Source organism: Centroberyx affinis, unplaced genomic scaffold (assembly GCF_046629955.1).
Source record: "Centroberyx affinis isolate AG114_WGS23_722 - 3 ecotype Tasmania unplaced genomic scaffold, CSIRO-AGI_Caff_v1 ptg001194l_1, whole genome shotgun sequence".
In the NCBI taxonomy this organism is placed as follows: domain Eukaryota; kingdom Metazoa; phylum Chordata; class Actinopteri; order Beryciformes; family Berycidae; genus Centroberyx; species Centroberyx affinis.
The window spans coordinates 108,046-122,500 of NW_027279718.1; the positions used below are offsets into that span (position 1 = coordinate 108,046).

General features: G+C 44.3%; 1 pseudogene; it reads right to left on the minus strand.

Annotated features, from left to right (window-relative positions):
* Positions 1-8,226: 8,226 nt before the first annotated feature.
* The window catches only part of LOC139648343 (gamma-aminobutyric acid receptor subunit rho-3-like), a 7,809-nt pseudogene continuing 1,580 nt past the window's right edge, over positions 8,227-14,455 (minus strand).

Genomic DNA, 14,455 nt, shown 5'->3' on the forward strand with positions numbered 1-14,455 from the left:
TCTCCTGACAAGTTTCTGGTTCTGGTTCTTTGACTGCCTGTCCAATTTGAGTGAGGCCACTATCCCCTCGCCCTGTGAATTCATCCTGAACAGACCCGTCCAGGTCATTTTTAACAAGTTCAGGTTTCGCATCAGCATCATCGGGTTGTTTGTCACATTCATCAAGCCTGGCTTCACTTTCATCAGATCCAGCAAATGGAGGTTCAACTTCTTGGCTAGGAGGTTTAATCACTTCAAATGTTGGATCGTTGGAATTCAAATCTAATCCGTCAGAGGTGGTGGAATCACATCGGTGGGTTGTGATGTCAGTTATGTCAGACAGAGGTGTCAGATGTGTGTGTTGGGAGAAGGCGGTCAGTTCGATGGGCAGCGATGACACAACTGAGATAGTGGAAACGGAGGACACCTCAGTCAGAGTGGTACCTGCCGTGCTGCTGAGACCAGCCTCATCCTCCTCGTTTTGGCTTCCGCAGATACTCACGGAGACGGCCTCGCTCTGTGGGAGGGATTTCTCCACCTCCACCTTTTCTCCAGGCCAAGGAAAACCATCCACCGAAGAATTGGGGCTCTGACTGGAGGTTTCTAGCTCAGGAGTTTCAGTGGCTGGTTGTGGACTTGGGATGTGCTGCTCTGCTGTGTTGCTAGACTCATGCAGATAAACGTCCAGGGGGTTAAAGTCATGAGGGGTAGAGTCAGCCCTCTGATCCATTTCTTCCTTCTGGTAGCCAGCTAATGATTCCTCTGTGGAACTGAAGACTCCCTCTGCTGCAGCTGCCGTCTGGTCCCACGAGTACACACTCTGCTCCTCCTCACACACACTCTGCTCCCCCTCACACACACTCTTCTCACACACACACTCCTCTGTAACTATTATCTCCTCCTCCACGCACACCGTCTCCTCCAGCACTTTCACTCTCTCACCTTCCACACATTCATTCTCCTCCACATGTGCATTCCTCTCCTCCACACATGCACTTTCACCCCCGTGCGACGTCATCGGCTTTAATATGTGATCGGTGGATCCGTCTGCATCCTTTGCATCTGTCGGTGAAGGCTGGTTTGTGGAATCCCCAGGCCTGACTGGGCTGGCGGGGCTGTCCGGTGAGGACGCCTGAGGGTCCTCGCTGCTGGACGGGGGCAGCAGGTCAGGCAGAGGGTCCACCAGCTGTGGAGAAATAACAGGATCATGTGAGACTGTATGCTCTGCTGAGGGTGAATAAACTGTGTTTGTCTGTGACTGGACAGTGGAAGACAGTTCTGCAGCATGTGACTGCTCAGAAGTTGGTTCCTCGGCGTGCGACTGGCTGGTAGTTTTAGATTGTGTGGTACAAGACTGGTCAGAGACTGGAGGTTCCTGTGTGTGTGACTGGCTAGGGACTCCAGGCTCCACTATGTGGGACAGATCAGCTGTTTGGGCTTCAGCTGTGTGCAAAGGGCCTGCTGCTCCAGGTCCAGCTGTTTGGGATTGGTCATGGTCGTGGTCATGGTCAAGGTCATCAGCATCAATGGAACAGATGCTGTAGAAGCTCTGGGTCCTCGCACCGAAACTTTGGCTCAGCGTTGCCCTGACGACCCCAGCTTCCTGAACATCCTTATCCTTGTGCTTCGCTCTGGGGGAAACCCGCTGCGTCTCCTGACACGCACTCACCAGCGGGGGCTGGCTACCTGACACTTCACCCGCTCTGACGTCACCCAGACAGTCAGGAGGGGGTGTCCTGAGCGGAGGTGTCCCCCAGCCGGCTGCCTCTTCCTGCTTCTGCCCCTCTGGACGCTGGCTGAACCAGGAAGCCCTCAGCATGGCGTTCTCCATGATCTTCTGTTTGGCTGGACTCTGGGAGGGCCCCTCCATACGGACAGCCCGCTCACAGCTGGCCTTGGTATTGGCAGTATGTGTCACGCCTGCCTCTGTGTCCCTGTTTGTATGTATGTCCATACTAGATGTGATAATAATAGCCCGCTCCTCCTCGTGTGCACTCGTCGATTTGAGATCCCCCTTGCTCCTCGCGGTGCTGTCGCCGCTGACAGCAGGCCCTGCCCGGACTTTGATGGGGGCAACCGGCTCTCTGTGCCTTTCCTCCGCTTCGGGAGGCTTCCTTTGGCCCGGGCCGCCCGGCACACCCGTCCGCTCAGCCGCTAAACACACATGCTGAGCTACGGCCGAGGCATGCTGCCTGTCCTGCTCTCTCACCACAGCCAGCCCATCTGGGGGTGAAGACTGTAGCAGACCGGTCCTCTCGCTCTGCAGGCCGGGGTTGAGCTCCTTACTAAAGCAGCACCCCATCTTCTTTGGCTCTGAAACAAACCTGCCGCTACGGCCACGCGCACTAAGAGCCCGCACCACGAGACAAAATAATGGGCAGCTCCTCACGCTCGCTCAGCCACATGCAGAAAGAGAAAAGGCTCTCTGCTCCCCCTGCTTTGCCCCCTCCCCTTCCCTTCCCTTCCCTTCCCTTCACCCCTCCCCTGCCCAGAATAGCAAATGTGAAGGGGCTCACATGTCCCTGCCACTCAAGAGAAGGCTCCAGACCACTCTGTCTGTGTGTGTGTGTGTGTGTGTGTGTGTGTATCAATGTATGTGGGAGGCCTAGTTAGGCTACAGTTTGAGTGGGGTCAGCACATGGCCCAGCAGCCACCAATCCTGGAGCAGTCTCCACTCCTCCTTCCTTCCTTCCTGGACCCGCCCCCCTTTCCCTCCTTCTATCCCACCATCCACTACTCTTCCGCCCTCTTTCCCTCCCCCTGACACCTTTCCCTTTCTCCCTTTCACTTAACATTAGTTTTGCCCTCAATGCTTCAAGCCCACCCCCCCCCCCATCCCTTCCTCCTCCTCCTCTCTCTCTTTCTCTCTCTCTTTCTCTCTCTCCCACCCCCGCCTAACAAGGCCACCAGCCTGCCGGGCCTGAGGCATGCCTAAACTGTGACTGTATGCCCTAACCTGGGCCACTCAACACACTGCAGCACTTGGCAGCCACAGGGATGAAAATGTTAAAAGAATGTAATGTATGCAACGTCAGTGTGGCCAATTCCAGACAGGGTTCAACCAAAAATTCACAATCAATAACGAATATAATTCATCCTGTACTGTTTTCATTTAAAGTTTCTCATAAATTAACCATGCTCCATCTTTCGTTTTTAAAGAGCCAGTGCATCGATTTCAACCCAGGAAAAGTTTGATGTTGATTTCTAACTATGAGCATCTTTTTTTTTTAAGTGTTTGATGGTTGGATGGTACAAAGCCTGTAGGACTGAGTGAGAGCTGAACCGCAGACAATATTTCTGTCTTTGGGAACAAATGTCCAGAGTTGGAACTTCGGCACCCAGCAGCAATGGAGGCACAGAGATTTTGGCTATTTTAACTACGCATACTGTCAACCAATCAAATTCATTAGAACCTGGGTATAGGTGACATCATTTACACCAGGAAGTAGTTTGGAATTCTAAATCTGTTTGATTCTGTTGAAACCAGAGGGATTTTTTCAAATGTCCACCATGCCGACAGTTCTAATAATTTGTGTAACTTTACATTAACAGGTCCTTAGCTATATTATACCATGAATTTGAGAAATGTAATTCTCATTGCACTGGACCTTTAAGTTGAATATCGTTTTTACTTTAACTCGTAATTTATTTTCTTGGGGGTGTGAGAGAGAGAGAGAGAGAGAGAGAGAGAGAGAGAGAGAGAGAGAGAGAGAGAGAGAGAGAGAGAGAGAGAGAGAGAGAGAGAGAGAGAGAGAGAGAGAACCTGCTGATAATTTCCCTGGTGCAATATACACTCAGCTTTTTTAGGTACACTTGCTCGTTAACAAATAACCTGCTCCTCCTCCAAACAGTGAATCATGTGGCAGAAACTCAATATATAAAGCATGCAGACATGGTGAAGCGGTTTAGTTTTTTGTTCGAACAAACATCAGAATGTGTGAGATGTGTGATCTAGGAGACTTTGAGCGGTCTGACTGTTGGTCCAGCATCAGAAACAGCTGCCCTCCTGGGATTTTCACACTACAGTCTGCAGAGTTTACAGAGAATATTGTGATGAACAAAAAATGTCCAGTGAGCTCCAACAACAGTTCTTTATCACAGTGGTGTACAGAAGGGCACATTGTTGGCCCTTAGGATAAATGGGCTATACAACAGAAAACCAGCCGGTACTATTGTAGATAGGTGTACCTAATAAATTGGCCGGTGAGTGAATAGACTATTATGAGATGACGGTGTCTTTGATAAAGTGCTGACAGCAGGTAATGGTGAAAACAGTTGATTTTGGCCTTTATGTAACGGGTCAGTGTGTGCACACAGGCAACAGAACCAAGGTCAGGGGAGGTTGTTGCCACCCATGGCTGTTTAGATGAGAAACCAAATTAGCTAAATTGCAGCACCTCATCCCCTCATGCCCTTTACCTGTACCACAGCCCCAAATCTGACTTATCCCCAAGAGTGACACTGTGGGTTTTATGCTTGTACCGAATTGGTAGGAGAAGAATTTGCGCTGCACTGAAGGTCTTGATGCGTGGTGATACAGTTTGCAACAGATCAGTGGGCCTTTTTAAATAAGTCAGATTGTGTCACTGAGTCGTTAAATTGTGTCTATCTGATCAAATGAAGCGTTAATGAAGTTACAAGGAGATGAAAATAAAAATAGGTTGTATGCATAAGCACTGTCTGATTGGTGTTTGATTTTACCTTTGCTGAGTGCCGACAGAGGTGGGCGGGGTCTAGTTTTCTAGGTAGTCGGGAGGGATCTTAACCCAGCGCTACGCTACTGATATCCATGAATTCACATCACTTGCCTTTTGGTAGGCAACTCAATGTAAAATATTGCACGAAAACACCAGAAACCACTTTAGAGAGTGTGTGTCTGGAATTGGACACAGTTCCACTATGTGTGTAAAAGTTTCAGCACTGGAATAAACAACTGATTCATATGATCTGAAATTAATACTGTCAAGACCAGAGACTTTGGCCTCCAGATGACTCCAAACCAGTCAGAACCCAGAATGACAAGATTTTTTCAAGTCCAGTCTGGTCGGGTCCAGTCTGGCCGGGCTCATAGTGCGAAGCGGTCCAGGACTCACCAAGACTGAAATCTGAGAGTGATCCTGCAACAGCCAGTGGGAGTTCAGCTCCAGGGGAAAGAAAAGGAGAATGAACCAGTAGAGATCAACTTCCACTCATATAGATAGTTAAAAACACCAATTTTCTAACTGTATCTTCAGTGAACTGATCCTGGATGAATGAGAAAATGTTTTGAGTGAGTGTGATCCCTCCTCTTCATGTGTGAGACGCCCAGCGTTGTCCCGTCACCTAGTCTGCACAGCCACCCGATGGGACGGCATGCATTCACTCAAGACCAGTCGTTTAGTCTGAACCGCCTTCGCTGTGCAAGATTTGAAGATTTGAAGGTAGTCCGACCCAGACTGAAGATGAATCCAGTGTAAGAGGATCAGGCCAGACAGCTGTGTGGTTAGTTAGTTTAGGGAGAGTGTGTCAGTGTGGTGAGGTGAGGTGTACGGTACCTGGTAGTAGTACCCAGGATCCAGCGCTCCCAGCGTTAACTGCACCTGTAGATCGGCCGGATACAGTGGATTCTGGTCTGAAGTCATGTGACATGGGCTGGTGGGCTCCGGTACGGGACGAGTGCTGCCGCTGTCGATGATCACCAGGGAGACTGGCAGGGAGAGCGGTGGCTGGAGGGGAATGAGTCACAACACCAGCTGGCATGATGGAAACATTACAACAACCAGGACTGCTCAATATGGACAGAAAAAAACTGCAGTGGTCTTGGTAAATATTGCAATTTGAATTGCTACACGGTAAACACTGGAGTCATAATCTCATATTTTTTTGTGATAAGCAGATGTCCATTGATTAGCTAATAGATCTATTAGCTAACATGGACTTCTGAAAACAGGGAACAGTTTCCAGCACAATAAGCCCTGTCAACACAAAAACACACACACACACTTTTTTAGGCTGACATGAACTTTTATGACATGCTGTAAATTAAGTCACTGTAGGTTGTACCAAACTGGTTAAGTTAACGTTACTGTAAACGAGGACAGTAACTTGAATAAACTGAAATATTAGTAATTTATTTCTGTTTGTATTGGTGTCTTTTTGCCTTATGGTGATCACCAACTGGCGATTTGCCTACCTTTTATTTACCACTAAGTTAACGTTAGTTACATTACTAATGTTAAAAGCCTGTGACTAAACTTGGGTGGCTAGATATCAAACAGATATATTGACGTCAATAAAACGACTGACAACACAATTTTCCGTCGAGTTTAGCGGACAAACTTGCGGTAAATATCCTAACGTTAAATGTCTGTCCTTGTGTTACCTTAGCGCTGCAGGTCCCGGTGTGGGCTCGGTAAACACGGTCGTCTCGGCTGGCTGTCGTGCACTAGCTAGCGGGGTTAAATAAGGAAAGCCTCAAAACAAACTTGTGCTACTGTAACTTTAACCAAGCTAATCACCGTTTGGTTTCCTCGGAGCGGGTAATGTAGAGTAACGACAAACAGCAATTCAGCGAAAGCAGCAGGTTGTAGCTAACTAGCTGAGCGGTACTAATTAGCTGCCGTTAGCTAGTTAACGTTTGACTGTTGCCATAACGTTATAAATCGAACAATAACAATATGACAAGCTAGGTTACCGCTGGCTGCTGTATGTTGGCACACGCCTCTTTCCTTTAAAGTCTGCGCGTGTGTTTTTGTAAAACAGCGAGCCCCTTTCCGTCTTTCATTGATTGTGATCCAGCAACTTACCTGCCAACTTTCCTCTGCTTTAGTTGTTGTCAAGCTTGCTGCGGTGCGTGTGTGTGTGTGTGTGTGTGTGTGTGTGTTTTTCTGTGTGCGTGCGTAACTGCGTGTGTGTGTGTGCTGCTTCCAATCCTCCAGCTACCTGGCCAGATGTAAACAAACTTTTTAGTTGCTATGGGAACTGCATATTGCAACTGAACTGAATCTGAAAATCAAACTATTATTTTTAGTTTAAGCAGTGGTGGAAGAAGTACTGAGATCTTTTACTTAAGTAAAAGTAGCAATACAACAATGTAAAGATACTCCATTACAAGTAAAAGTCCTGCATTCAAAATCTTACTTAAGTAAAAGTACATAAGTATTGGCAGCAAAATGTACTTAAAGTATCAAAGTAAACGTACTCATTATGCAAACTGTCCCCATTTAGAGAGTTATATTTTTCATAAATTATTGGAATATTAATACTAATTTATTGACATACATGTACATGTAAGCATATTTTAAAGTTGTCAACATGAAGCTTAACAATTTAGCTATACTTTTGGGTAGTCTAATCTATAACAATGCTATTTTATAGTTATTTTATAAAGATGATCAAATGTTTTAAATATAAAATATTGATCTGAAAAGTAACTAGTAACTATATCTGTGAAATAAATGTAATGGAGTAAAAAGTACAATATTTCCCTCTAAAATGTAGTGGAGTATAAGTACAAAGTAGCATAAAATGGAAATACTCAAGTAAAGTACAAGTACCTCAAAATTGTACTTAAGTAGGCTACAGTACTTGTGTAAATATACTTAGTTACTTTCCCCCACTGAGTTTAATACACATAAAATCACTTTAAAATCGTCTTAAACAGAAAAAAAATGTAATGGGGAAAAAGAAATAACAACTACTTGCTTGGCTCCACTCTCACCCTTCATCCAAAAGATGGAGGATGCTTTGAAAATGATTCACACACTGCAGTAAATACCTGAATCTTTATTCACTGAAAAAAGTTGGGCTCATATTTACACATGGATTTTATCCTAATTTAGTGTTTCCCTCTAGCTAAGGGAGGCCTAATAGAATAAATAAAGGTATTGACAAAGGTGTAATAACCTTCAGAAAGAAAAGAAAAAGAGAAAAAAAAAGCTTGAGTATTAAATTATTATGATGCACAGAAAGGAGTCACATATATATAAAAAAAAACTTTCCAAATACACACTCAGGAATCAAGCTACTCCCATAAGAAAAAATGTCCAGGTGAAACTGTGCAGAGTTAGTGAGTGCCTGTTCAGGCTGAGGAGTGCTTTTATCTCAAATGTCTCTTGTAAAGCCTGTGATCAGTGATGTGGCTGGTGCCGAATGTGTAATCAGGAGTCTCTCAGCCCTATGTATGGATCCTCAAACAAGCCGGAGTCTGACGATATAAACACTCGGGCCCCATGGAGCACCCCGGGGTCCGTGTGTCCTCAGCGGCCCTCAGGTGTACAGGCTCCAGTAGATGGTGTTGAACAGCAGGTAGGAGAGGGGGAAGGCCAGGCGGGAGTACGAGTCGATCATGTAGCTGTTGCTGAGCAGCAGGTCCACGTTCTCACGCACCGACCGCTGGCGGCGGAGGCGGGTCCCCTCTGCGGGCGGGGCCTCCGGGTTCGGGTTCGGGTTCGGGTTCGGGCGCGGAGCCGCGAGGGGGTCGGGGGTCAGCGTCGGGACCATCCGGGGGAACGGGGTCAGCTCGATGTCGTTGTCGTGAAAGCAGCCGTCGAAGGCCATGGCCTGGCTGGCGTTGAAGGTGGAGGGGAGCTGAGAGAGGACAGAATTCAAAATGCTTTGTTGGCATGAATGTTACACAAACATTATTGACAAAGCGTTGGTTACAATGTTGAATATGATGGAATATATGACAATCAGTAAAAAATGATTTCTACCCACTCCCTTGTATCAGTAGTGTGTTGATGTGTGTGTGTTACCGTTAGGGTTAGGGTTAGAGACAGAGTGTGTGTGTGTGTGTGTGTGTGTGTGTGTGTGTGTGTGTGTCAGTATCCTAAAAAGAGCTAAAAGAAAGCTAAAAACGTAGGCTATCTCTTCACTTTAGCCTTTAACTAGCTTTCCTGATACAGGCCTGAAGCTCTTTTCTGCACTTTGCTTCACACTTATGCACTGCTGCACTTCTTTTAAAATGTTGTATTTTACTTGATTTTATGCATTCTATATACTCTATTTTTTTTACTTTCTTTTTATTATTATTCAGTGGGTTTTATTTTCCATCTTATGTTATGCATTCTTCATTTTTATCTTATTTTTACTATTATTATCAAGTGGGTTTTATTCTCCATCTTATTTTACATTAATTATGGTATTCTATCCCTGTTTTTATGCTCATTCTATGTCTATTTTCATGTGAAGATGCATTCTATGTATTCTATTCTTATCTTTATCTTATTTTCACTATTATTATCAAGTTTTATGTGAAGCACTTGGTGCATGTAATTTCTTTGTTGTAAAGCACTTTGAGCTGCATTTCTTGTATGAAAGGTGCTATACAAATAAAGTTTATTATTATTATATTATTATTATCCCTTTAGTGATGGAGCTGGGCTGCTGCTGTATTCAGCTCCCTTACCCAAAACCTCCACTTCACTGTGAGTACAGCAGATAGACCATCTGTATTCAACTAGTGGTTGTGTGCAAAAGTTGTATATGTAGGTTCTAAGATTATTTAAAAGCTAAAAGAGGGAAGTAATACAGAAAATAGATGAACATATTGTTATTAATCTATTTTACCATACATAGTACCATAGTATTTGTTATTGCATGTATACTGGCTCTGTGTATGTCCTAGTGTAATTTCTCTATGTGGCCAGTAGAGGAAACTGTTGTGCAAGACAAGTACTCATTCCCCACTGTTTTATCATTTTAACATTATTGGTGTGCATGTAAACATAACCAGTGTGTTGCATGGTCTAAGCCAGTGGTTCTCAACGGGGGGTCCGGGGACCACCAGGGGTCCTTGAGGGAGTTCCAGCAAATTGATGAATTGTTAAACTTCACCATTATTTCATTTATAAAAAGTTAACACATTTAGAGAATTAGAGAATGTAGAAGAATGACTGTTTTGATAGTTTCTCTGTTATCTCTCTACCTACAATACAGATAGTCATGGGATTCTGGACAAAATCAGATCTTACAATAAAAATATTCTCAGATTTGAGTTTGAGAGACAAAATCTCATCAAATGGGGGTTCGTGGCCCTAATGTGAACTAAATTAGGGGTCCTTGATATGAAGCAGGTTGAGAATCACTGGTGTGATCCTCTGTTCTCACCTTCCCCCTCTTCATTTTCCTCATCTCCTCCAGAGTGGTGCAGTAGTTCACAGCAGCGTACTCAATCACAGACAGGAAGACAAACAGGAAGCTGGTCCACAGGTAGATGTCCACCGCTTTCACATATGACACCTGGAGAACAAACACACACACACACACACACATATATACAACCACACGTGTATAAAACTTGAGCACACTGGGTTGAAATGCAGTCTGTGAGTTTTAGTTGCAGCACACAGTGAAAAGGCAGCCAACAGTTTGCAGGGTTTATCGACTTTCTGGAGGTTAACATAGCTATGAAATCAATGATGGTAATATGTACATGCAGTATAGACAGAGAAGCCCATGCAATCATTCTCTCTCTCTCACATACAAACACACACACACGCACAATACACCTATGCACATGTACACACACACACGTATGGCCAGGTTAAAGGAGAGGTTTGCTGATTTTGGACCTATATCGGTTGAAATGGCGAGCTGTGTTGACAATAAGTCCAAATGCGGATTGTCAAAACATCTAAATAAAACCAGTCATTTGTAGGCTGCACTCAGAGTTTAGAGGAAACACGACTCAGTTCCTCCATTACGCAACTTTCACTAATGAGGAAATCACAGAACTATTTTTCTCTGCCGCAGCACAGACCGCTGTGGGCGGAGTGATCTAGTTCTGGACGGTCAGGTCAGATTGTCAAGTCAAGTCAAGTCAAAGTTTATTTGTATTGCACATTTAAAACAACCACAGTTGACCAAAGTGCTAAACAGGCTTAAAATACCAAAATAAACGAATATAAAAGTAAATAACACATAAGAATAAAAGAAAACAATAAACATAATAATAATAAAAGAATTGCGGCACAATAGAAGATGAAGTCAAGGTGTCAAGCTCAACTCGAATTAAATGCCAACGAGAAGAGGTGGGTCTTAAAGGTTTCTAGGGTCTGAGCAGTTCTTATATGAAGAGGTAAACTGTTCCAGAGATTAGGGGCAGCCACCGCAAAGGCTCGGTCGCCTCTGTTTTTGAGCCTGGATCTCAGAACATCCAAGAGCATCTGGTTGGTCGACCTCAGTATTCTAACTGGAGTATGATGACACAAGAGTTCTGCTAGATAAGGTGGCGCCAGCCCATTTAAAACAAGCAATAAAATCTTAAAATCAATCCTGAAACGGACAGGAGCCCAATACTGGTGTTATGTGATCACGCTTTCTTTTTCCAGTTAGAAGACGAGCGGCTGCATTTTGTACGAACTGCAGACGACGAAGAGACGACTGATCTGCACCCACATACAAAGAATTACAATAGTCTAACCGAGAGGTAATACAATTTTTAATTTTTTGTATACTTTATTATCCCCATGGGGAAATTTGTCCTCTGCATTTGACCCATCCTATACACAACACTAGGAGCAGTGGACAGCCGCAGTACAGCGCCCAGGGACCAACTCCAGTTCTTTTTGCCAGTGCCTTGGTCAGTCTTTGATGGTGGGAGGAAACCGGAGCACCCGGCAGAAACCCACACAAACACGGGGAGAACATGCAAACTCCACACAGAAAGGACCTGGGACGGACCGGGGTTCGAACCCAGGACCTTCCTGCTGTGAGGCAACAGTGCCACTGAGCCACCGTGCCGTCCAAAAGCATGAAAAACTCTCTCGAAATCCTTGGGAGAGAGATAGGCCTTTACCTTGGCTAAAAGTCTTAACTAAAAAAAGCTAGTTTTGACAACTGAACTAATCTGTTTATCAAATTTGAAGGAGCTGTCAAAAAGATTGTAAACAGTAGAATTCGGTAGAAGACGATCCGCTGAGTGGAAACGGTGCAGTGCTCTCCAGGCCGTGGAGAGAGATACGTCGGCCGGTCTCCAGATCGTTTTCACAGACTGACTTTCTGGAGATATTCTGACAAACAGTTTGGACTTATTGCTGCAGCAAGAGGCAGTGGAGCTGCTTCAACTGACAGCTGACTGGAGACAATACTGACTGGAGACGGAAGAGACTAATTATATATAGGTTTAAAATCAATAAATGTATCCTTTAACAAACTTACAAAACCAGGAGAGGTGATATGTATGTGTGTTATAGACTAAAAAGAGCCACAAAAGCATACAAAACACACTCAGAGGCCTACCTGAAGGCCTCATATCCCCACACACACAAACACTCTGTTACCTGAGGCATGGAGGAGGAGACTCCTGTGATGATGGTGGACATGGTCAGCACGGTGGTTATGCCTGCAGGGAGGACCGGAGCGCTGTGTTTACCTCACAGCATGTTTGTTTTCACAGACCTGACATGACCTCTAACATTTGGCGGTGCTTTTTTCCAAAACCTGGCCCCTTTGTCAACTTACCTGTTAAGTAATGACAAGGGCCGGCTCTGAACTGCCGGAGGCCCAAGGCAAAATTTTCTGTGGAGGCCCCCTTTTGAGACAAATCCTCCCCGCCATCAAGCAGTAAAGACTGAGTAAATCATTTGTGTTTAAAGCACTGTATTTTTGTTAGCTATTATAAGATAGAGCTCATGAATATCAAAATAAAATGTAATAAATACGAAGGTGAATGTGTCTCTCTCCTCTTGTGTGGATATGAGCTTAAAATGAGGACTTTCAAGACTGCAGTGACAGAACGGTGATGATGTCACTTATCTTGACCAAGACTGGGACTTTTTTGTCCGGCTCACTATCTGTCTGGGTCCTCTGGCCTTGTGGCTTGTGGTTCTACCGCCTCAGTTCTGCCTAAGAGTTTCGGCATTGTTCCTATCAAATGTTGCATATGTGTCGACATTAAAATATCAGAAAACAACAGACTGGAGAGCAAAAAGTGAAATCCCACTGACTGCAACCAGTAACGTTGCTCTTACACTTGACTTGTAGGCCTATTTGTCGTCAGCGTACGCCAAAACTGGGTGGCCGGGCTCTACTCCTCTGGTTGTCACGTCACATCACGTCACGTGCTGCATAACAACCAGAGGAGTAGATTTGGCGTACGCTGATGACAAATAGGCCTACAAGTCAAGTGCAAGAGCAACGTTACTGGTGATGATGCAGTATGGCTCCACCAAAGATAATGATGTGTTTGTAATGATGGTTTTAACAGTTAACCATTGCATGTGGCATTTCAAATAATTGTGCATTTACACTAATTTAGTTGCTTTATCTGCAGATAAGTGGTAGCAGCTGCAGTTAACACTACTAGCTAAGTAGCTGACATAGTTTCCTTGCTATGCAGTGTAGGCTAATAACAGGAGCTTTGTTCAGCCAGACAGCAAAATATTCAATCAGTCACTAAATTTAGTCCAGGGAAGTTGGGCTGGAAGAGGTTTAAGAGATAGTAACGAAAATAGATGCACATTTTAAAGTTTAATGACAGGTTTAACTGATTTGTACTATTGTGTTGTTGTAAAATTAGTTTTCTGTTAATATTTTACTGGATTCTATCAGAACTTTGTCAAGTTAATTTAGGCTAGTTGTAGAGAAGGTATGTAATGATTTACAATTTAGAGTAGTATTATGCACAGTCAGTGGGATTTCACTTTTTGCTCTCCAGTCTGTTGTTTTCTAATATTTTAATGTCGACACATATGCAACATTTGATAGGAACGATGCTGAAACTCTTAGGCAGAACTGAGGCGGTAGAACCACAAGCCACAAGGCCAGAGGACCCAGACAGATAGTGAGCCGGACAAAAAAGTGCCAGTCTTGGTCAAGATAAGTGACATCATCACCGTTCTGTTAACAGTTCAAAAGCCACTGCAGTCTTGAAAGTCCTCATTTTAAGCTCATGTCCACACAAGAAGAGAGACACATTCACCTTTGTATTTACTACATTTTATTTTGATATTCATGTGCTCTACCTTATAATAGCTAACAAAAATATAGTGCTTTAAACACAAATGATTTACTCAGTCTTTATGCAGTATGGTGGAGCCATACTGTAAAAGATACATACTCCAATAAGAACTGTTTGTTTTTTTCGACTGTAGAAAAAAAAAAAGGGCTGCGTGAGGCCCTAGGCCTATAGGAGCGCCGGCCCTGAGTAATGAGAACATAGACACAAAATATCATCCATGTGTCCCCGGGAGATTATGGCCCCGGGGCTCCATGCTAACACTTTAGCATACACTATGTTCGGTGATAGTCAGCCAATAGTTTTATCTCAAAAGTGAGAAAATGAGAACTGTAGCAGCTCTAAAGCTAAATGGTAAATAAGCGTACATGATCTGTGGCCAAGGCTGGTAGTTTTGTGTAGGAGATTGGTGAAATTTACACAAATATGATTGAAAAATAAAAGTGTTTTGCACTCTTCTTTAAAAAGACACCTACAGCATCAGCCTGTATAGCTATTATTCTAATTCTACTGAACTGTGGGGGTCCTAGCCTGTTG